The sequence below is a fragment of the Syngnathoides biaculeatus genome, chromosome 4 (assembly GCF_019802595.1).
Source record: "Syngnathoides biaculeatus isolate LvHL_M chromosome 4, ASM1980259v1, whole genome shotgun sequence".
Taxonomy (NCBI): Eukaryota; Metazoa; Chordata; class Actinopteri; order Syngnathiformes; family Syngnathidae; genus Syngnathoides; species Syngnathoides biaculeatus.
Genome location: NC_084643.1, coordinates 18,247,842 through 18,272,829, shown reverse-complemented (window position 1 = coordinate 18,272,829; position 24,988 = coordinate 18,247,842). Strand labels below are relative to the sequence as shown.

General features: G+C 41.5%; 1 long non-coding RNA gene across 1 annotated transcript; it reads right to left on the bottom strand.

The window, feature by feature from the left end:
* Window positions 1–21,092: 21,092 nt before the first annotated feature.
* LOC133499989 (uncharacterized) lies at window positions 21,093–23,225 on the bottom strand. The gene is made up of 3 exons (XR_009794804.1): window positions 23,013–23,225; window positions 22,878–22,904; window positions 21,093–22,626 (listed from the first exon to the last, which is right to left on the bottom strand). It is a non-coding gene; the product is annotated as an uncharacterized LOC133499989 (long non-coding RNA).
* Between the last annotated feature and the right edge of the window lie 1,763 nt (window positions 23,226–24,988).

Genomic DNA, 24,988 nt, shown 5'->3' with positions numbered 1-24,988 from the left:
TTGCCGTGGCGTCGATTTCGTTGCTCGCAGGCGGGATTGTTTTTATCCCCGCCGCACGGAGGTGCATCAGACGGAGAGGCGGTTTGGCCGCGGCGTTGTTATCGCTGGCGGGCGGGCTTGTTTTTAGCACCGCCGCATGGAGGTGGATCAGGCTGGGAGTTAATTTCATCTAATCATCAAATCATCTAAATATGTCTCGTAATGACAGGCTAATATTGCCCCGGTCACTTCACTCGGTTGTGAGATATTCTCTTCTTTGAAAAGAGCTTCTGTGTCTGTGTCGTGTATAGCGTATTTTCATTGGCGAATATCCCAGTGTGACGTCATGAAGATGCAGCCAATATGGCGACCACTTGCATGTCGAATGACACTTCCGCAACTTTGCACATGGATGACGCGTTCTCCGCTCATATTTATTTTTTCATGTAGACATTGAAGTGAATAATGTTATATGTATTTTTCATTACAATATCTATTTTAGAATGTTTATAGGATGAAACTTAACCTTTAAGAATCTGAGAGAAAAATGTCATGAAGAACAGGCATAACTGAATCAGATGGAATATGTTTTTTTGCGCAAAAAATTCTTGTCTTTGTCAGATCAAATTCATCATGATGTGACAGTTTGCGCCATCCAACAAACATTTACTAGTAGTGTTGACAGCATTGCATTGGATATTTGTGGTTGTTGTGATTAAAGTAATTTAATAAATCACTTTTTGAAGTCATTCAAACACACACTTTCCTTGGGCCTTTACAAACAAGCAACACAAGAGCAAAGTTGAGAAAACAAACGTTTAGCACTCTTAAAGGTGAAGAAATATTTGCACAGTGCTTTGCAACAATTTTGGGCTTGGGATAGCGCTGATTAAGTGACACTTAAAAGAACAGTCTTTTAAAATAAATTAATCGTGTAACTCATGTCAACACAGCAAAGACATAATTTAGCAACAGATTAAGTAAGTGAACAAATAATGAAAAGGTATAATAGACACACAATGAGGTGACACACTATCTGAAATGCAATTACTGAAGAGGAAATACTTTTTATTCGTTGGGGAAAAATTGTAAAAGCCTTACTATGTTCATGCAAACAGATTTTTCCATGATATGGCAACATTTTATTTGCTCTATCTATAGGCACGCACGGGTTACACAACAGTAAAACAAATTCACCCAAAGAATAATTCCAGTACTCAATTTTGAATTAACTACGACTTATTGTTGCGAGAGTAATGTTGCTAAATGGACCCAGTTGAAACGGATAGAAGGATGGAAATGGTTTCAAGCAACAGTGATCAAAGAGGCATTAGTGGTTGTGCATCTAACACCCATGTCTCTAATGGATTTACATTGGCACAGCTCTACTGTATAACAAAATAAAATGGGGGAAAAAAGCATACACAAAAAGAACTCATCATCATTAAATTCTGTTCTAATGGTGATGACCGTTTTTAATCCTTCTGCTTTTTAATCCATTCTTGATTGAATGTACACTAACTGAATAAACTTGATCAACAGGAGACTTCTATTTAGCCATGAGGTTCTTCATTAGTTCTCACATGATGGATTCCCCAACACATGTAAAAATTATAATTTTCTTGGGGAGAAATTTTACTCAACCCACACACACACCCCGTTGGCCCTTCCAGACCTCATAGAACATGAATGCTGTATGACATATGCACACTATAGATGACAAAAAAGAAATGCATTCAACATTAAAGTTATTACTCACATTGAGGTTTAGTCTGTTGCTATATAGCGTTACTATAGGCACTGCTTAATAAAAGGCCTATATCACTTCTGATGTCCATTATTGGTGCTTATGTTGACTTAATTGAGCTCATCTCCGGGGATACGAAACAAGAGGCTGTAACATTAGCCATCGCTTGCATGCAGCTCATTGGGATGCAAGGGCAGTGCTGTCAGCATAAACTGCGCCTTGGCAGAGATGCGGTGGGGCTGCCGCTGCAGGGACATGACGGCGAGTCTCAGCCCCTCCCGCCCCTCAAATCACACATGCTCCTCAGGGCACACAACTACACCTGTGTATTCAGTGTTCCGCTGAAAGATGGCTAAATTCACTCTTTCCCACTGTGCCGTGTCAGTGGGAGTCTGTGGTCAAGTGTGAGGCATTTGTGCTGTTCCATCAACATTCATCATTCAATGGGATGCTTAATTGAGGGGAAGAGGGGGGTGCATGTTGAAGCCAGTCATACCATCTCCGTCACATCCTGGACAGAATTGGAATATCTTCCGTGGAATGTGTTGTCTTTCAAGATTTCCAGTCCAAATTTGGATAAAACATTCAATCGCTGACTAATATATAGTTCGGGATGGAATGCAGGATTAAATGTCACCTGCTCGCTGTTGACAATAACTCGCAGCTTCATATGATGACAGATTGGAGAGAGCTTTACTCAGCCTCTCTCATTCTGCTTCTCAGCTCAGCGTGATAAGGCTTTGATTGTCAACTTGCAATTCGCCCAGCAACTGCCGGCGCTCTGTCTTTGCCCTGTCTCTTGCAGACCTTTTCTTAGCTCTCTAAGGATTGCCTAGCAACCTTTTTCTTCAGTCCCAATACCTACGTGAGCTCTGAGAAGCACGGGGTGCTTAGTTCAATTATTTTTATTTTTTAACTTAGGTCCGACAAGGGCATGAAAAAATTAATTTTCAAAGAATCCTACATGTAAAGACTACAGTGATAGTGAAGAAAATACAAGCTTTAAAAAACTTCATCAATGTTACAAGAAGACAGAATGTGAATTACTAAAGTAAAACACTGGAGGAGGGTAAAAATAATATACAAGAGGCATGGAATATGATAAATCATGTTATTCAAAATTGATGTTGCATATCTGAACATCCATGTTATTTCATAAATAGTATTGATACTACAATAAGGAATATTGTGAATGAATTTAATAACTTCTTTCAGGAGGTTGCTTCATAATTGACTCGGGAGGATTATTGTTTCTGATGACAAAAAAGAAGAGTTTAATAACTTAATCAATAGTAATGGGTGTAGCCTATCCGAAGATAGAAAGCAACTTGGAAAATAGGCTGCCTGACTGTAAATATGGTCGACTACTATTGGGTTGTTCCCTATTTATCCTGCTGTGTAGAGTTGTGGGGATCAACTCACAAAACAATAATAAATGAAATTGTGGATCTGTAAAAAAAAATCTATCCAGTTTTTATCCATCCATCCATCCATCCATCCATCCATCCATCCATCAAGCTGTTTATCCTCACAAGAGTCACAGGAGTGCTGGAGCCCATCTAGGCTAACTTCTGGCAAAAGGCAGACTAAACCCTGAACTGGTCACCAGTCAGTCGCAGCTCACATATTCACACCATTGCTGAGTGGGAACTGAACCCACGCTGCCTGCGATAAAAGTGAGGCGAGTATACCACTACACCATCTGTGACTATATTGTTATCAAGGCTGACTGTATTATTACACAAGTGATACAAAATCCTCTTTCCACACTCCATATAAAATTCAGGATTCTCTACAGTGTTTGGCAGTACGGTGGTCAACTGTTGAGCACATCTACCTCACAGTTCTGAGGAATGGCGTTCAAATCCAGCCCGACCTGTGCAGAGTTTGTATGTTTTTCACGTGCATGTGTGGGTTTTCTCTGAGTATTCTGGTTTCCTTCCTCATTCTAAAAGTATGCATGGTAGGTTAATTGAAGATTCTAAATTGGTGTAAATGTGACTGTGACTGGTTGTTTGTTTGTACGTGCGATCCGATTGGCTGGCGACCAGTTCAGGTTTTCTTGCCTGAACATAGCTGGGGTTCGCAACACTAAGCAAAAACACAGCAAAGCAAAGCAAATGTATTTGTATAGCTCATTTTATATACAAAGAAACACAATGTGCTTTACATGATTAAAAGCATTTAAATACAAAGAAATAAAAACATTTGAAAAAAAGTAACATTAAAAAAGCATACAGTGCAAGAAGAGTTGAGAAGTGGAAGCACTCTAAAACCATCGATCCATCCATCCATCCATCCATCCATCCATCCATTTTCTCAACAGCTTATCCTCACAAGGCATGCTAGAGCCTTTCCTAGCTGTCAACAGGCAGGAGCCAATTGCAGGGCACATGAGCTGTACTCACAGTCACACCCAGGGGCAATTTAGAGTGTCCAATTAATGTTCTATGTTTTTGGGATGGGGGAGGAAACCGGAGTGCCCGGAGAAAACCCACGAGAACATGCAAGTTCCACACAGGCGGGTCCTGGATCAAACCCTCGACCTCAGAACTATGCTTTCCAGCTGCATCACCGTGCCGCCATACTTTAAATCGCATGAGAAAAAAAGAAAAGTTTTTCACCTGTATTTGAAAACATTCTCGCTTGGGGCTGACATTGTAGTGAAATGAGTGTTTCTTTGTGTTAAAAGTTTTTTTTCTCTTTTCATCTTTTCTGTGAAGCTTCAGTATTGCAAAGTACCTTTTCCTTTTCCCAATCTTTTTTATTTTCTGATATGCGAAAGAAGTGGTTAGGAATGTTGGTTCTCTTTGATCGGGGAATCAGTAGTCGATTGGTGTGACCGAGTGCTCGACAATTGATTGTTGCTGTCTCAGTCCTTAACAGAGAGAAAGGCTTCACGTTGTGAATTCACTTCTCTTCCCTTTGCTCCTCCTGCAAAGGAGCGCTACATCACCTCTGTTGGCAACTTTATTTTTTTTTTTGCATCACAATAGCCTAATAATAATCCTCAGTCAGTATATAACCTTCTATCATTTAGCACTTTGATCAGAGCAGATTCTGTACTGCGATGAGTTCAGAACCCTGATTGGAATTTGTAAAAAAATTCAAGATATTGTAGGGTTGATTAAAAATAACTCAACAATCTTTGCTATGAAAGAGAGATTTGTGTGAATAAAAGTGGTACGGAAAAAGGATGGCTGGCTGGATCTCAATTCTGACTTAAGAGCTATTGTAAGTATCATTTGCAAAAAAGCTCAAGGAGCTTTCTGTTGTTGGGAGTCAAATTTTGCAAATTTGAGAAGTTGGGATTCATTTTTCATCATCCATTTTCTTAGTTGCTCATCCTCACAAGGGTCAAAGTTCTGACGTACAGGGTTCAATCCTGGCACCCCCGTGTAGAGTTTGCATGTTCTCCCCATGCCTGCGTGGGTTTTCTCCACGCACTCCGGTTTCCTCCCACATCACAAAAACATGCAGCAGTGCGGCTGTTTGTCCCGATGTGCCCTGCAATCGGTTTCTGCCCATTGACAGCTGGGATAGGCTCCAGCACACCCTGTGAGCCTTGCGAGAATAAGTGATTAAGAAAATGGATTGATGGATGGATGGATGGATGGATGGATGGATGGATGAAATTGCCCCAAGGTGAGACTGTGAATGCGACGGTTGTCTGTCTCCATCTGTCCTGCTATTGGCTGGCAACCGGTTCAGGGTGTACCCTGCCTCCTGCCTGCAGACAGCTAGGATAGGCTCAAGCACTCCCCGTGACTCTCGTGAGGATAAGCGGCAAAGAAAATAAATGGATGGATGAATGGATGGATTTTCGAAGCTGGTACCTTAATTAGATATGTTTAATATGACTAGGTTTTACCAAACATTTAGCTTATGCCTCCGCCAGCTCCGTCACCACTGAGTATATGACTGTCAAGTGTCTGTATTACGAAACACTGTAAATTGTTAAATGTTGACTGAATAAAATATGACCAATGCTACTAATTTCAATACAAGCTGAATCACCACAACATTAACAAAGCTAAAAACAGTATTTTTTTCAAGAGATGTTAAAAATAGATGACTACATTCATGAAACCCTTAAGGTGGATTGGCATAGGTATGTTAACATCATTTAGCATTTAATATGGACGAAATACTGATTTGGGTGCTTGTCTATTCATGTAGTTGCAATATTGTAAAGCAAAGCAAATTTATTTGTATAGCACATTTCATACACAAGGTAATTCAATGTGCTTTACATGATTAAAAGCATTGAAATACAGCAGCCCTATGGGGGCACAAACCAGTGTAATATGTAGGCCTGTCACAAGCCCGGATGAATGCAGAGGGTTGCGTCAGGAAGGGCATTCGGCTAAAAACTTTGCCAAACAAAGATAACCATTTATCTAAAGAATCCCATACTGGATCGGTCGTGGCCTGGGTTAACAACGTCCACCCCCGGCACCTTTAACCTAAAGGCGTCGGTGGAAATTCAGCTACTGTGGGTGGAAGACAAAGAAGAGGAGGAAGGTGAGTTGTTGGCAGACGAAGAAGAGGAATGCAGAGCCTACAACTGTGTGTAGGGACTATGATAGGAAAAGCTCAGGGGTTAGTTGACATGATGATTAGAAGAAAGGTTGATATATTGTGCATCCAAGAGAGCAGGTGGAAAGGTGGTAAGGCTAGAAGTTTAGAAGCAGGGTTTTAAATTATTCTACCATGGAGAAGATGGGAAGAGAAATGGAGTAGGGGTTATTTTAAAGGAAGCGCCGACTAAGAATGTCTTGGAGGTGAAAAGCGCATCAGATTGAGTGATGAGGCTGAAACTCAAAATTGAGGGTATTGAGGATGTGACCTCGAGTTGAAAGACAAATTCTGGAAGGATCTAGATCAGGGGTGCTCAATTCATCAATCATGCAAGTCAGTGAGTTCCTCCCTATTTTAAGCCCTCGTTGAAGAAATCCTATGAAACATGAATGTGGATGCTGGAGGACAAAAATGTGTAAAAGTGAACGAACTAAAATCCCAACCGGTCGCACAGCAGTCACTTTTCACACAATATAGTTGAACAGCGAAAGCCACCACCAGGAGTACAGTTACACGGCACTGTGAACCCATGGCTGATGTGTGGAAGGACATTGGAGATGTTGAATATTTCTCACTGCAGTTGGAGGAATCCAATGACGAGACTGACACAGCCCAGGTATGCATTTTCATTCGTGTGGTGTTTAGTGACCATGAACGTGAACTCAGATAGTTACCAAACTGTTTAAAGTTAATTATGTTGTATAATATTGGCTCATACAGTAATGCAAGGCACACAAACATACATTTACACATAAAGAAACCTCAATATACTTTAAATATGTTTTGCATTTTTGTAGTGGATAGATCTTTGTGGCTTGGTCATTTCATTATTTCATTTCATTATTGGTCATTTTAAAAAAAAAAAAAAGACGTCAGGCCCCTCTTCCACCCCCAACCCCCCGGGTCGATCGCGAGAGGCTGGCTGCTTGAAAAGTAGATCTTGTGTGTGTGTTGAACATCCCAGGAACAGAGAGAGTTGTGATTAGTGCAGATTGTAGTGGACATGTAAACCCAAAAACATGCAACATTAATTGGACACTCTAAATTGCCCCTATGTGTGATTGTGAGTGTGACTGTTGTCTGTCTCTGTGCCCTGCAATTGACCCCTCCGTGGATATTGCGCAATCCGCGTCACTGACCAATCAGAGGCCAGAGATCTGCATAAACCAAAGCCCGTTTTTGCTCCCGCCATTTTCTCAGACAACATTGCATGGTCCAGTATAGGTTTAGTTAGCGTTTTATCGCATATTTGGGTTATTTAACAAAAAATATGGTTAAGAGGTGTAGTCACGGACTTTGTAATAGTGACGACAGGTATCCTGAAAGGCTAGTTGGTGGAGTTCGATTCGTACCCTTTCCAAAACCGAAGACCCAGTACGAAAAATGCCTTCAATGGATCAAACTTTGTGGAAGACCGCATCATCAACTAAATCCATCTAATATCAACCGGAACACATTTGTTTGCACGAAGGTATGCCCTATATTTGATTTTCAATACATGTCTCGTATAAATTAATTCGAAGTTCTTCGCTAGCATGACACTGCTGCATGTGAACGATTGACACACTTATTCTTTGTTGAGCGATATTTAGCGATGATCGGACTGCACAAACATGTCGCTTTCTTGCTGGCTCGCGGCCGAAGCTTAACCAGACTGTGTTTGCACAAAGATATGCCCTAAATTTGATTTTTAATACACGTCTCGTATAAATGAATGAGACGTTCTTTGCTAGCATAACACCGCTACGTGTAAACGATTGACACACTCATTCTTTGTTGAGCGATATTTAGCGATGATTGGACTGCACAAACGTGTCACTTTCTTGCCGGCTCGCGGCCGAAGCTTAACCAGACAGTGTTTGCACGAAGATATGCCCGAAATTTGATTTTTAATACACGTCTCGTATAAATGAATGAGACGTCCTTCACTAGCATAACATTGCTACGTGAATGAGTGAATGAAATCAGAAGCATGGCGTCTCTCTCAGTTAAGAATGCATTGTATTTAGAATCTATAATATATCGTTGATTTGAATGAAATCAGAAACATGGCGTCTGTCTCAGTTAAGAATGTATTGTATTGTATTTCGCCATTTTTACGAATTGTTTGTCTTACGTCAGCGCACGTGGCGTGACGTCACTTCAGGAGGCGTGGTTAAGTGCCCTGTACGGAGGGGTCAATTGGCTGCCAGCCAGTTGAGGGTGTACCCTGCCTCCTGTCTGATGACAGCTGGCATAGGCTCCAGTACTCCCGTGACCCTTGTGAGGTTAACCGACAAGGAAAATGGATGGATGAATGGATATCTCTGACGAACGTTCTCTCACTTGAGGTTAGGGATGAGAAATGCCTGATCTCCATAAAGGTCTGAGTTATTCTGGAAAAGACTGCATATGTCAGTCATATTCACAGATAAGATTATTTACGGTTGGAGGGGCCTTTCGCATCTCAGTGGTTGGTGGTTTCAAGAGAGGTGGGATGGGAGGAGGATCTTGGCGTGCTGTCGCCTGGAGTCCTATATTGACAATAGACTTCACCCTAACATTACATTTAGGCTAGTAGAGAGTGAGTTTTGGGTTGGGCTTGGCTCCACTGGGGCAGCGAGAGGTGTGTAAAATTTTAAGTGCTGGCTCATCTCATTTGTCATTTGCTCCTGCGATTGTTTGCTAATCAACTTTTTTCTTGCTCTACACCGTAGCGACCGTACATGTCCGCTCACTCGGGGTTGAGGTAGTCCACAGCGCAGGCCAGCCGGATTCCACGGTTATCCACTGCTTTTGTGACCTCCCTTTTAAATGTCCCATATCTTTGGACTTTGCACCCAATGAATTCCCGGGATGCTTGTTGTAGAATACATTATTGATTCTACAGTCTACATCTGTCCTTGATGTTGAGCTAAGGGACCGTTTGTTAGCACACCTCTGATCACCATTTTGCGACATTGGTTGAGTGGTTTCATTTCCCGACTATCCATTCACATCTGCATACGTTTCAAGATGGTGCATCTTTGTTTCTAGAATTGACATCCTTCACAGTGGTCCACGATAATCCTCAATTGGAAAGAGAGGCATCTTGTCAGGTAATCAAACAGGCTTGTGTTATTTAGCAATTTTACTGCCGGTTCAACAGAAACTGGTTTAAGGACCGGTGACCTCACAAAAACCTGTTCCAGCGGCCGTTACACAATCCAAAAAAACGTGGTAATATTGAACTAGGACAAGAAACAGTCCACAAAGTGCACAAGGACACATAAACATTCATATGTTGGAAGATAAATGTCGTATTTAGCCATCGATTTAGTGTAGTCAGGCACGTCGCCGCGCATAAAACGTGAGGTCTGTTCAAGGACCCCACAAAGACTCGAAAACAAAACTAATCCCCTCTCAAAAATTTTAAATTGACTCAAAAACTGAAATGAAGATAAGAGATGTAAGTGGAGAAGGAAAAACATTAAGTTATCTTCCAGACTCACGCAGTGTCTTCGCGATTAGAAGGACGTCTTACGTTACTTCCTCTTTATCACTTCCCAGTCAGAAGAACTCTGTAAACAATATAGAGTGCTATATGTGAAGAAATCTGGATGCATCATATTAAATATTTCAACAAGGAATGACTTCTTCATGAAAATGCTCTATTACCCTTACTTCCTTGCTATGAGAGCCCAGACAGTAGGCGGACACTGCCTTGGGTATGACCAACAGATTCTAATGACATTTCCCTAACATTCATGAAAAGGAAACAATGCTTGCACTTGTTGCACTGTTACAAAATGTGCATCATTAATCCTGCTTTTAGTGGTTTGACATGCTTTTTCTCTTCTATAATCTCTTTTATATACAGGAAATCTTTGAATTCAAGGACAATATTTGAGTATTAACCCGTCATCTGTTAGTACCGTAATACTGATGCTGAACATGTCTTTTATTGGAATTTAGATTCTGCAGAAGTCACTGATAGTGGAGTGGTACAATCCCCTGACTTGCAAGTGCATGTAAAGCAAAGCAAAGTGAATTTATTTGAAAAGCGCATTTCATACACGAGGTAACTCAATGTGCTTTACATGACTAAAGGCATTTGAAGAACAAAGAGATAAAACATTTAAAATGGGATAAGAACAATAAAATGACAAACTAAATGTTAAAAAAAAGACAAACAGCATACAGTGCAAGTAATATGATCAAAAAGTGGATATATTCTAAAAAGCATGAGAAAAAAGAAAAGTTTTCAACCTGGATCTAACATTCACACTTGGGGCTGACCTCAGCTCTGTTGGCAGCTTATTCCATTTGTGTGCAGCATGATAGCGAAATACTGCTTCACCATGTTTGCTTTGGACTCTGCGCTCCACTATTTCACCTGAGTCAGTCGATCTCAGAGCTCTACTGGGTTTCTATTCCATAAGCATTTCTTTCATGTATTCAGGACCTAAATCATTTATTGATTTATAGACCAGTAGCAGAACTATAAAATATATTCTAAAGCTGACTGGAAGCCAGTGCAAGGACTTAAGGATTGGCGTTGAATGCTTTGACCGCTTTGTTTTGGTCAGAACACAAGCTGCAGCATTCTGAATGAGCTGCAGCTGTTTAATACTCTTTTTGGGGAGTCCAGTCAGAAGACCATTACAGTAGTCAAGTCTACTTGAGATAAAAGCATGGATGAGCTTTTCCTGGTCTACTTGACACATACAAGACTTCACTTTAGATGTCACGACCAGGGCTCGAGGGCGGACTCAAATGCACGACTCCAGAGGCAAGCAGGAAGAGTACAGAAAGCCTTTATTCGATCCGTGGTCAATGATCAGCGAGTCAGTCAGGAAAAGCAGCAGTATCAGAAGTGGCAGGCTTACTAGGATGGTCAGGGAACAGGCGAGGGTCGGTACATGGTAGGTCAGGTATACGGGAGTGCGAGAACGAGGCATGGGAATCAACGATCTGGCGGAGGACTAGTTGTCCCCTGTGTCCTATAAGTACTGAGTGTAATCAGCCGAAACAGAGTCCTGCACCCTGTGTGTGTGTCGACTAATTGGCTGACCAGACCCTGCCTGGGGAGGATACCAGGAGGAATCAGCGGCGAAGGACGATCCGGGCGTAGTCTTCCAACGTGGAACGTAGGGTGCACCCTCATTGACCTGGGTAGTCTAAGTGATACAGCGACCAGGTTTAAAATTTTGATTTTTGTGATCGGGAATGGACCAACAAACCTGGGAGCAAGTTTGCGGGATTCCATCCGCAGCGGAAGATCCGAAGTGGAAAGCCACACTCGCTGCCCCACCCTGGGTTCCGGTGCAGCTCTCTTCTTGCGGTCTGCTGCGGACTTGTAAATATTGCCCATGCGCGGCAGCATCCTCTGGGCTGCCTCCCAGGTCCGTTTGCAGCGCCGTACCACCGCCAGGGCCGACGGTACTGCGGAGTCTGCGGCCAATGAGGGAAACAGAGACTATCCTCCCAGCCGTGCACAACGTGGAGTGGAGCCATACCTGTTGAGGCGGAGGGTAGGGAGTTGTGGGCGTACTCAACCCATTTGAGATGCTGGCTCCACGTGCTCTGGTGCCTAGATGCTAAGCATCGAAGTCCGGTCTCTAATTCCTGATTTACCCTTTCTGTTTGGCCGTTAGACTCTGGATGATGGCCCGAAGTTAGACTGGACGAAGCGCCGATGAGTTCGAAATGGAGGCCGCACTGCGCAAGGAAGGGCTTGACGTTGCCTGAGTCACCTGAGAAACGTTCCGGTCGGGACAGCGGAGTTATGCCGGCACGGGAGGGCTCCGTAACAGGCAAAACGGGTGGACTCGAAGTGACAGGCGGAATGACCATCGTCGGCGTAACAGCCGCACTAGCTTGGGATGCTAGCCACGGCTCCAGCCGGGCACAGATCTCATGGAGACGTTGATTCGTAACCTGGAAAGCAGCCTCCTGCTCGACCAGGCGTCTGCCCTGGACTTGCAGCGAACGGCGGATGGCCTCAGAGTCGGCTGGCCTCAGAGTCGGCTGGGTCCATGTTTTGACCAGATCATTTTGTCATGACTGGGGCTCGAGGGCGGACCCAAATGCACGACACCAGAGGCAAGCAGAGTGCAGAAAGCCTTTATTCGGTCTGTGGTCAATGATCAGCGAGTCAGTCAGGAAAAGCAGCAGTATCAGAAGTGGCAGGCTTATTAGGATGGTCAGGGAACAGGCGAGGGTCGGTACACAGTAGGTCAGGTATACGGGAGTGCAGGAACGAGGCATGGGAATCAACGATCTGGCGGAGGACAAGTTGTCCCCCGTGTTATATAAGTACTGGGTGTAATCAGCCGAAACAGGGTGCAGGTGTGTGTCGACTAATTGGCTGACCACACCCAGCCTGGGGAGGATGCCAGGAGCATGACACTAGATATGTTTTTCAGATGGTAGAAGCCAGTTTTGGTGATTGATTTGATAGGATTATTGAAAGTCAGGTCAGAAGCAATCAGAACACCAAGGTTTCGGACTTGGTCTTTAGTTTTTAAAGATAGAGTGTCCAGGTGTTTCCTAACAGCAATTCTCTTTTCTTTATTGCCAGAAAAAAAATTGTCTCAGTTTTGTTGTGTTTTAGTTAAAGAAAATGTTGGCTCATCCAGTTATTTATCTGATTTAGACAGTGGCACAATACCTCAATTGAACTGTAGTCATCTGGAGACACTGCTAAATATAACTGTGTGCCATCTGCATAGGTATGGTAGTCAAAGTTAAAGTTTTGAAGAATTTGACCTTGAATTTGAATTTGAGGGTAGGATATACAGGCTGAGCAGCAGAAGTCCAAGAACTGACCCTTGAGGGACCCCATAGGTCATTGCCATTTGCTGAGACCGAGCACCTCCAATGGTCACAAAGTAGCTCATTTCCTCCAGGTAGGACCTAAACCATTTAAGGACCGTTCCATTTAGTCTTACCCATGCTTCCAACCTGTTTAGCAGTATATTGTGATCTGCCATATCAACAACAAACAAGACCAAAATTGACACCTTTCCTGTGTCACTATTCAACCTGATATCGTTTAGCACTTGGAGAAGAGCAGATCCTGTACTGTGATGAGTTCAGAAACCTGATTGAAAGTTGTCAAAAAAGGCCATTTAAATTCAAGAAATTTCTGAGTTGATTAAAAATAACTTTCTCAAGAATCTTGGCTATGAATGGGAGATTTCAGATGGCTCTATCGCTTGCTAACGTGAAATTGTCCAGTGCTCTCTTTTTTAGAAGTGACTAAACAGCAGCTACTTTAAGAGCTTTGGGAAACTCGCCAGACTGAAGTGAGCAATCGATTAATGGTCTGCAAATCAGGTAGCACTGACTTCACAATAGTTTTGAAAAGTCAGATGGTACTGAGTCGAGACAGCTCGTTGATGGTTTCAACTGCTGAACAGTTTTCTCTACAGTTTTTTGGTCAACTGTATCAAATTCTGACAAGTTAATAGAGTTTTCTCTGGGTGGCTTCAGATGTGAGATCATTCTATCTTTTTGCTGATTTGTGCTGACATTTGACCTGATGGATTATATTTTTTTCACGAAAATAACAGGCAAACTCATTGCATTTGTCAGCTGTTCTGGATGTCTCTGATTCGGGGAGTGGGGTTGTAAGCTTGTCAACCACAGCAAATAGAGCACGAGTATTGTTGAGGTTCTTACTGATGATTTTAGAAAAGTGTTGCTGTCTAGCTCAAACTAACTCTTGGTTAAAATTACAGACACTGTCTGTAGGGGTCATCGTCAATTTGGAGTTTAGTTTTACTCCACTTGCGTTCCGCTTTTCTACACTCCAATTTAGATCTCTTGACCATCATTGTGCTCCTCCACGGTGTTTTAGGTCGCCTCTAAACTTAGTGGCAGTACTCTCATTTATGTATTTTTTCCCTAATAGAGATAGAGGTTGTCTGAACTTTTGGAAGAATCTGTAATTCGAAAAATTACATAAAAATGGTCAGAAATAGCTATATCCCTAATGTCAATCGATTTAGAATTTCAACATCCTTAGAGATGACAAGGTCCTTGAGTGTGAGTTGGACTCCTAATCGGTTGAGAGAGATCAAACGTGTCTAGTATTGCAGAAAGTTCTTTTGATGGTTTTTTTCATGTTATTGTCAACATGAATCCCCTGTTATGTCCCAAGTCCAACAAATCCCGTGTTATGACAAAATAGTTGTACTCAACACAAATAACTGACAGCAGTTCTGAAAAAATCCTCCATAAATTTTCCATTGTATCTTGGAGGTCTATAAATTATTAAAATGATACCCTTTGGGTCATCCTTAACTAAAAAACACTGATATTCAAAAGAGCTAAAATCACCCATTTTAATGTCTTTACATTGAAATAATAATTTAAAAATAACAGCAATACCACCACCTTTTTTCCCTGTTCGACACTTCATAACATTAAAATCTGTTGGTGTTGCCTCATTTAAAATGGTAGTACAGCTACTTTCAGTTAACCATGTTTCATTTAGTAAAGTCCAGACCATAGATTGTAATGATGTCATTGATCAACATTGATTTGTTTACCCAATGAGCTGATATTAAAAAGAGCTCGTCTCGCAGAGATGGCTGGAGAGAATGGTTCGATAGACTCACATTTTACCCTCACTAAGTTGGAAGTTCTACTTTTTTGGTGCCATATCTTTTTGAACAAATTTCTGTCCCTTGTAATTACAGGGATGAAAAATGTCTGATCTCCATAGGGTCTGAGTTATTCTGGAAAAGACCTGGTAAATATCAATCAGATTAACAGGTAGTCTTCATGGGTGGAGGATGGGCCTTTCGCTTCTTAGTGGACGGTGGTTTCAGGCGAGGGGGGATGGGAGGAAGATCTTGGCATGGTATGGGCTGGACTCCATCTTGACAATAGTCTTCATCCTATCACTCAGACCCAACATTGCATTCAGGCTGGGAGAGAGGGAGCCAAGATCTACTCCGGATTCTATGGTTGGTATAGTCATAGAGGGGCGATTCTGAGCTATGGATGGCTCGAATGGGGCAGGAAGAAGTGTGGGAGATTTAAACTGCCATTTGTCATTTGCTCATCAGATTGTTTGGATGACACAAATGAATCTGTGTGCACCTTGTCTCGCGTTATCTCTTGTTCCTCCGATTGTTTGGGAACAACTTTTGTCCTTGGTTTTTGTAAACATTTTCTTTACAGGGCGGTGAATGACGCACACAGTAGAAAATGTTGGCAGCTAATAACTTAACCCCTTGTCTATTTAGACAGAAACCGTCTGCTTTGTAAAGATTTTTATGCTCCCAAAAAAGGCAGAAATTGTCAATGAAACTCACGAATGGTGCAGTGCACATCTTGCCTAACCACCTATTCAATTGACGGAGCCTCGAGAAACATTCATCTCCAGTTCATACAAGTGGGAGAGTTCCGCTTATAAAAACCTCAGCATCCATCCATTGGACTTTTGTTAGGAGATCAATGAAATCTCGCTTCAGTACCTCTGATTACTGCTTGACAACATCCAGGGCCCCTGTGTATATAATGACAGATTTCACAGTTGGGTGCTGTTCAGTGATCTCCAATATTTTTTGAGCAATATCAGACACCGTAGCCATCCATCCAACCATCCATCCATCCATCCATCCATCAATCGCAGGTTACATGGAGACAGGATAACAGTCCCACTCAAAATCACACCTAGGAGCAATTTAGAGTCTCCAATTAATTCACGTTTTGGGGATATGGGAGGAAACTGGAGGGCCCGGAAAAAAACCACACAGGCATGAGGAGAACAAACGAACTCCACACAGGGCGAGGCTGGGATTTGAACCCCAGTCCTCAGAACTGTGAGGCCAACGCTCTACTGCTACTCCACCTTTCCACCGTACCTCATCATATTCTTTCATATACATAAATTTAGGGATAACTAGTTTTAAAAAGTAGTATATTCAGTCAATCACATTTGAAAAATGTACGGGTGTGGTCAGTCATGTTCGCAGATACAATTACGGGTGTGGTCCACTAGTCATCCCTGCAGATAAAGTTGCGGGTGTGATTAGGGATGGAGTCTAAAGACCTTAAAATAACTTACTGGATTAATATAACATAACTGTCAATTTCAAATAAAATAAACAAATACATAAGAAAAATAGAAAAATTCAAACTCAGAAATGTTGATTTCCAATTTCAACAGATATTTGTAGAACATGATATAAAACTGTGTTTAACATTTTTTGTCAATAAAAAGTATTGATCTGACAAACTTTATCTGAAGAAAATTTAAATGCACCGGCCTGTCATGGAATAAACACGAACGGTCTATACCCGGAATGTTTTGAAAATCCTGAAAGTTTACCTCAACATAATCGGCATTAGTGGCAACAAGCTAGCAATACATTGGAACAAACATTCCTGTCGGCAATCGTGATGTATTATAATCTAGCGTAATTTACGGCAGTATCTATTGTCAATCCATTGATGAAAGCCAGCAGTAGATGATCTATGTCTTCCTAAAGCATGTAGAGGGGAAAACTTTTCAACTTCAAAATAACGCATACCACGTGGAAAATGACTGTTTGCATTTTTATATATGGACAGACTAGTCTCATGTTAGAACTTAGATCAAGTTAAAGTAAATTTCATACTTAATATAATTAGATACTGAAACTGTGTTATATCCCAGAAATGTTTTCAGTATAACTGAATTTCCTTTGACATGGCTCATGGTGTTGATGACTTTCAATGTAAATGCGCTCGCCGTACGTGCAGAACCTATGAACATGCACTTTTGGCAAAACTCAGGGCCCTGGCTAGGCTTTTTTCTTCATTAGCCACTTTTTTTTTGCCAAAATAAATTTTCACTTTGGGCTTTTCTATAATCATAGCCAAAAATAGCCAATCACATGCCGGTCAAATTGCGGTCTACTAACATGACTAATACTCTTTGTTGTTCTTCAGGTTACGTGCTTACAAATAACTTTCAGACGTAAATGCAATACAAGGAATTTATTTTTTTTTTGGTAACTGCATCTAATAAACATCAAGAATGACAGATGTGTCATAAAAAGTTTCTAACCCCTCTCCTATACTCCTGGCTGTAGAAAATAACATTTTTGCATGACACCTGCCATATAGATTCAACTCTTTTTACTGCTCACCCATTTACAGAAACTGGTATCAAAATAAAAAAAAAAAATCTTCAGGGCCTTCAATTTTAATGATTAACTGTTCATTTGCACTTTCTGTTTTGAGACAGTTCCAATGTGCCACCGCGACTGTCCTTGTTGTCCTAGTGGACCGGGAAGGCTAGGGCCCCGAGGAGTTGTCTTGGATCCCTTCCCGGTTCCTGGTCAACTCCTCCCTCATTAGGGACTTCCATGCATCATATCCTGAAGCTCCTGGGCTGTCCAGGGCCAGCCATTGGGGCAGTGGGGTTTGGGGGTTGGTACTGTCATGGATGTGTCTGTCCCCGATGCGGCACGCACCTGCGTCTCATCTTAGTGATTACAGCTCACGTATATATATATATTGTCACGCGTGCGGTCTGGTCTTTGCCAGATCGTTAGACTCATGTCACGTTCCCGCAACTCTTTGTCTACGTCCTTGCTATACTGTGTATTGAACCCTGCCTCATTCTCAACCTTCCTCTTAGGCCCGCTGATTCTGTTACTGCTGCCTAGTTGGACTGCCTGCCCGTGTACTGACTGTGGATTGAATAAAGACATCTCCCGAACTGTACCTGGTCTTGTGAGTCATGCATTTTGGGTTCAGCCTCGTGCTCTGGCCATGACATTGGTCGATTCATGTATCAAAGATCTGTTGTGAATTATTAATATTAAAGAGCATAATTCAATGTTCTATCAATCACTGCAAGTTGTCTGGCTCCTGAATGACAAAAACAGTGCAAGACCATCACATTGCTGCACCCATATTTGAATGTTGGTATGACGTCCTTTTTCTGAAGTCCTCTGCTACATTTATGCCAGCTGTAGCAAGACACACACCCTTCATAAAGCCAAAGCTTTTCTCTTGTTAGTCCATATCATATCTTTCCTAAAGACTTGGGAATCATTCAAACGTTTTTCTGCAAATGTAAGCCAAGCCTCCATCCATCCATGCATCCATTCGTTTTCTAGCACTGATCCGAGGTCAGGTCGCTGAGGCAGTAGCGTAAGCAGGGATGCACAGAGTTCCCTCTCCCTAGCCACTTCATCCTGCTCTTCAGGGGTAATTCCAAGGCGTTAGCAGGCTAGCCGAGAGCCGTAGTCTCTCCACCATGTCTTGGGTTATCCCTAGGGTCTCCTTCCGGTGGGTCATGGCCAGAACCTCACCAGGGAGGTGTCCTGGAAGCATCCGAATAAAATCCCTCGGCCACCTCCTCTGGTTCCTTTCAATGCGGAGGAGAAGAGCCTCGAGTCTGAGCCCCTCCCGGATGACCAAGCTTCTTACCCTATCTCTATGGGAGAGCCAAAACACCCTGCAGAGAAAAACTGTTTTTGGCCACTTGTATCCGTGATCGTTAATTATTATTTGACTGAGTGTGAGTGTTGTCTATCTCCATGTGCCCTCCGATTTGCTAGAAACCAGTACAGGGTGTACCGCCTCCCTCCTGCCCGATGACAGCTGGGTTTGGCTCAAGCATTCCCACGACCCTTGTGAGGATAAGTGTCTAAGAAAATTGATCGATGGCTCACATTTCTTAAACCATAAAAAGACAGATTAAGAGTTAAAGTAGAAGTAGGTTGCTGAAGAGAAAGAATGCTAGCAAGAATTAAGGAAAAGTGTGGATATTTGCAAGGAAGCTGTCGGCTCCATTCATGCATCTGTATTCACCCAATTGTGTTCTTCTCTATCTCCAGAGTTCCTGCCGTGGCTTCCAGTTTCCCTGAAAGCTCCACCCACACGGCCAAGCTTCCCATTAACTTACGTTCCCGCTTCCTCCTCACTCCTTGTCCAGACGGTGCACCACCGTGCCTTTGATGTCATTACCCTGAGCCAACCTACAATAAATCATTCTAAATCTTCTCTCTCAACCTCAGTCTGCTCTTGGGTGATGATCCAATTCATGATGATCCAATAGAAAAAAAATACAAAAACTATAGGCGCGATCATTCTACCCAATATTTTTTTTAAATTGGGAGATTTTCCATCACTGACATTTTTTATGTATTCATTTTCATTTCACTTATATTTTTGCATGTGTCAGAACTTCATGTTCATTTTTGCAATCCATTCATTTTTTTTAAATGGCAGTAATGTACTTTCATAAATATGGCAATCTCAATCATATGTAAGATATGGGAGTCCACAGTCTACTACATACAATTTGTTGCTGATTAAATTTTTTATTTTCTGGGCTTGGTGCCAGTATGCACTCTACTGGATGCAAATATATGCTCTTATGAGTCTTAGAATTGCAGAGTGCTCTCTTGATAATGTCCTAAATTCCATTGAAATTAATTCATTAGATGAAATGAATGGGACACAATGAGAAAACTTTCCCCAATATTTTGGGGTATATACAATGTCTGGCTCAGTTTGACGGCTTTGCTGAAGGAGAAAATAGTTCGCCTGCTTATCTGGAATATGCCAACCTGGAGAGTAAGAAGGACCCATATATATATATATATATATAAAGTGTCAAGTGAATAACAAACACAGACAAAAATAAAATATATTGTGCTTCATTTTCTAAAATTTAAGGTTCTGAAAGAAGTGGACAGAGACAATAGTCCCTCAAACTTCTTCAGGGAGCAGAACGCCTTTATTTTAAAAAGTAAGTTCCGACCAACGGCAACTCTTGATTACCCATAAAATAATTTCTCAATATCAACTGGTTTAGGCAAACTCCAGAAGGAAAAGATCATATCTGTGAGTCACACATCTGATTCGAGATGAGCTGTGGGAGATGATTATGGCTCATTTTGTGGTTAAAGTCAGAAGTGCTGATTGACTGAAGTATCATGAGTCACCAGGCATTCTGCATAAATGCATTTAAACACATAAGTCTCAATGCAGCATCTGCTGCTTCTCCCTACCCTCAATTTCTCAGCCAGCACTATTCTGAACACTCCACGTGAATGCAACGTGCAATTTATCAGTGTCGTTAAACTGTTCAAACTGGTGTGTATGGGTATAGCCCTGGCCTTTTAGCACTAAATCGTCAAGCAGCATGATTCTGTCATGTATCAAATCACTTTAGCTATGAGCACGAACTGTTCGGTGTCTCATTTATTGGTTTAAAGCAGCAAGACACGAGCTAGCAACTGAACGTGATGAGTGCATGCACAGAAATTTATTTTATGTGAAAGCATGAGAGAAGAAAAAGAGATTATGTTATTAGGAGAAGGATACTAGCGACTACACGAAAAGTAATTAATGCAGGTCTGGGGAACACAGATCATCAAAAATAGAACATTTATTGAAACATACATTATCAAACATTGGAAATTTGAATTCAGAAAATATGACACTAATCACTGATGGTGTGGTGGTAAACACACTTGACTTTGGTGCAGGCAGAGTTGGATTAATTCCTGCTGTAATGGTGTTGAATTGTGCCCTATGACTGATTGGCAACCTGTTCAGGGCGTTGTCTGGCCTTTGCCTGAAGTTCGCTGGGATAGACTCCAGCACTCCTAAAATCCTTGTGAGGATAAGCAGCTTGGAAAATGGATGTAAAAAAAAAGGAAATAAGGTGCCATCAACCACTATTGAATGACATGCCATAAAACATTTTATATAAGTATTATTACTTTTTAGAAAAACGTCTAAATAACATCAAGAATCTAAAGTCATTCTTACGGCAATGAAAACAATGTATTGATTAGCCAATGAGGTGCAGCATGCTAACTAGACTGGTGAAGCCTCTGCCACTGCAGTAAATCCCCTTCTGTACAATCCGATTTCTTGATCTTGTGTTTGTCGAAAGACTAAATAAAATTAGATGATGCTCCTGCTTCCTTAAATGTAGAATATCAATCTCAAACACATACTACCTACACAAAGAAATGCCCATTGGTTGGCATGCTCATTGTGCCGTCTTACTGTTAACTGTTTTTTTTTTTTTATTGTATCACAATTAGGTGTTAAATAAGCTTCACTATTTACTAATGGTGCAACTTGTGTTGTACATTAGATTCATGCCTGCTTCTACGCCAGAAATATGGTATTTTGTGTGCAGCACAGTTCTTGTAATTCTCAAAGGGACCCTGTGTGAGAATGACACCCATGCATAGAGCTTGTGCACTTACGTAATAAAATCACGTGACTTTTGTTTACCTCACCATATTGCCGGTCAAGCTAAGCATTCCTCAATGGTAAGTCAGTTGGAGATGACACGGATATATGTCTTGTAGCCCGACGCCCAGAGTCTTGTCCAATACCGCCAGACATTTAGAAGGTGAAAATAAACGACGGTACGTGGAAAAATTAGATAAACTCAGCATAAAGGACCCGTATTTATTGCTGAAATCAATGTTTTCGCCGATAAGAAATTGGACTGTTAATCCGCTTCTGCTTGTTTTGGACAACTGGATATACATATGGATCTGGTGAATAAGTCGTTGAGATTTACACGGAAAAGTTTGAAAGCGTATAAAAGTCTGGACGCATACGAATGCTTTGTTGCTGGATCTGTTCTCATCAGGAAGAAATCCCACATAGTGACGGTTTTGACGGCTCGTGAACACAGAAGTGTTTTCGGCAACACGTTAACCGTTGCCGGAATCCATTGATCCTTTCAGCTAGTATCTAATACGAATACCAATATTTAAATAAATGACCCCTGGTTTCACACAAACTCGTATTCATTAACTATATTGAAAAAAAAGGACATGGTCGTCTCCATGGAACGTACATGGAAGTGATTGAGGTCAGACCTTACCTCCGTAAACCTCTGCGACAGACAATTTTATTTTTCATACGCATTGTTCTCATATGAGCCAACTTGGCATTATAAATATTTTTGGGTAATTTGAGAATGAGAAGAATAAATCCTACCTGAAATGAAGCAATCGCTACACAGGCGTGTGTGTATTTTGGTTGGCCACCATCCATCATGTTTAATTACTGAAATCCATCGATATTTTCCGGTCTTTTCAGCTGGTATTCCATAGAATGATCTCTTTGAATATCTGTCTGGTCTGTTGTGACAACCAACAGCACAACAGGTCTTGGGTATTGTAAATATTCTCCTCTGGTTCACTGTCTCCCACAATGTCGAGCAGCTCTGTTTGGCCGGCAATATGGCGCTGTGAAAATGGTGACGTCACTTCCACGAGCTCTATCGGTGAAGTTATGTATTGCATGCAAAGGAATGGCCAGCTTTTTTGCGTCTCCGTTTTCACACGTATTGGAACAATGGCAGTCTGTAGAGATCAAAAACACTTGAAGATTTGAAAATTTGTTGCAAGACCAGCTAATACATGACAGTTGACCCTACTATATTATGATGCCTATGCTAAACAACACTGTCTAACAAAACCGAACAAAACCACTTTGAATTGTGGGTTGAAGCGGCCGCAATCACTCACTCAGCAATGTGTACAAATGCGGTGTATTTTCCACGAATGGAAAACATTAACATGCAAAGAAACAGATGGGATTTTACAGAGATTACCTTGACTGTGAAGCCAGAGATTGATACCTAACAAAAAATACACAGAATAAATGGTTGGGATCCAAAGGAAAGCCTGAACACAGAGTGGAGCAGCGACCTGGACTCGTGTCAGTGGTGTGCAGTGGATTTGCTTACCTTTGTGGCTTGCCTCCACTTCAGAGCAGTTTAAGAAGTATATACAGTATTGTTACCATCTTGTGTACTTTAACGATGTGTGGATGCACGTCCTCGACATGATCAAGCCGAGGTTTCATTTATTTATTTATTTTTCATTTTGTAGTTGATAGCAAAGCCATCAGCACAATCTGAAACTGCTAGGAAGTCCCTCTTTCTTGCTGCCCTTAAGTAGGAAAGTTCCCAAAATTAGCCTGCTGATTTTTTTCCCCCTTTATGATCATGTGACTATGTGATCATGTGTTATTCTAAGTAATACAGCAACATTTCACCAAGCCTCAATTCGAACGATGAAATATAAAGTCAACAGTAACATAACCAACTGAAAATTTGACATTATCCCTTTACCAAGATGGCATTTTTTTTTTTCGTTTGAAAGTTAAAAAGTTTTTCTCTTCAAGGTTTGATGTCATACAAAAAAATATTTTTGTTGAGTTAACTGATCGTTAAATGTCCAACTAGGTACTGAAAACACTTTAACCCAATTAAGTCGCATACTGATGATGCTGTAACTCAAGGGTTCAATATCTTACTGAAGGGCACTTTGGCTTGGTCATAGGAGCTCAGGAATAAACCCACAACCTTTGGGCTGGGAAACCAGGACTCTACCACCTGTGCCAGGGGCATCTAGGTTCCCGAAAGAATAACATTGCATTAAAAGGATAACACAGCATTTGCAGCTATATCTGGAAAGGAAGGACATGGAGGTCATGTCAATTCATATGTTAAAGAATCCAGCCATCCCTTTCTAGGCCTCTTATCCTCACGAGGGTCGTGGGAGTGCTGGAGCCTACTCCAGCTGTGAACGGGCAGGAGGCAGAGTACACCCTGAACTGGTTGCCAGTCAATCGCAGGGCACATGTAGGCAGTCAACAGTTGCACTCACAATCCCACCTAGGGGCAATTTAGAGTGTCCAATTAATGTTGCATGTTTTGTGGATGTAAGAGGAAACCACTGTGCCTGGAGAAAACACACGCAGGCACAGGGAGAACATGCAAACCCCACATAGGGGCCAGGATTTGAACCACAGTCTTTCAGAACTGTGAGGCCAACACTCTACAGGTGTGTCACTGTGCTGCCCTATCAAAGAATGATTATTCAAACTAGTCGAAAACGCTCAAATTACTCTGAAGTCTTTACGTGTACTCACTTTTATGACAACATGAGGAACACTTGCATTTACCTGTTGATACATTAACTGTCTGACAGTAAATATAAATAAAAACTGAGCATCATTATTGTTGTTGAGTCAGAATATTTGAAACAGGTCTTGAATTTCATATTTTCAGTTCATGTAGGTGTGCCTAATGTTGTAGCCAACAAGGCTGGCTTTACCTCAGTTAAACCTTAGAAGCAGATGAGGTGCCTTTTAAATAACAGCGCTCCTCTTTGGTCTCAGTCACTTCCCCATCAGTCCAAATAGTCCTGTCATGGGTCACTCATGAGGAATCACACTAAAACAGGTGATTTAGCACAGTTTATTTTCAATATACTATGTAACATCTTGTAGAAAGTTCACACATGTAGATATGTGCAAACACGATAAATAAACATTTCATACAGGAACGCCTGAATTGGACCATGAAAAGCTGGCTCAATATATGACTGTTCAAATGAGACAACATATGTACTTTTACTGTTTATTTTTTTATTATTTTTTTTTAATCTGACTACATCTTTAAGCGGTTAATTATAATAAATGGACTTCACAAATCATTAAGAAAATCAAAGTTCTCTTTGTATGGTGTGTGGCTGTACATGTATCACTTTTGCATCTGCTCTTTTTCTTCAATATTCATTTGAGAGGTTAGTTCAGTGCAAATGAAAATTGAAACAGACATCTGACTGTCACCATAATACTGTTGAATATGAATATCCCACCCCACCCCGAACCTCCACACACAAAAAAGTAGCAGAAAACTTTGAATCACAGTTT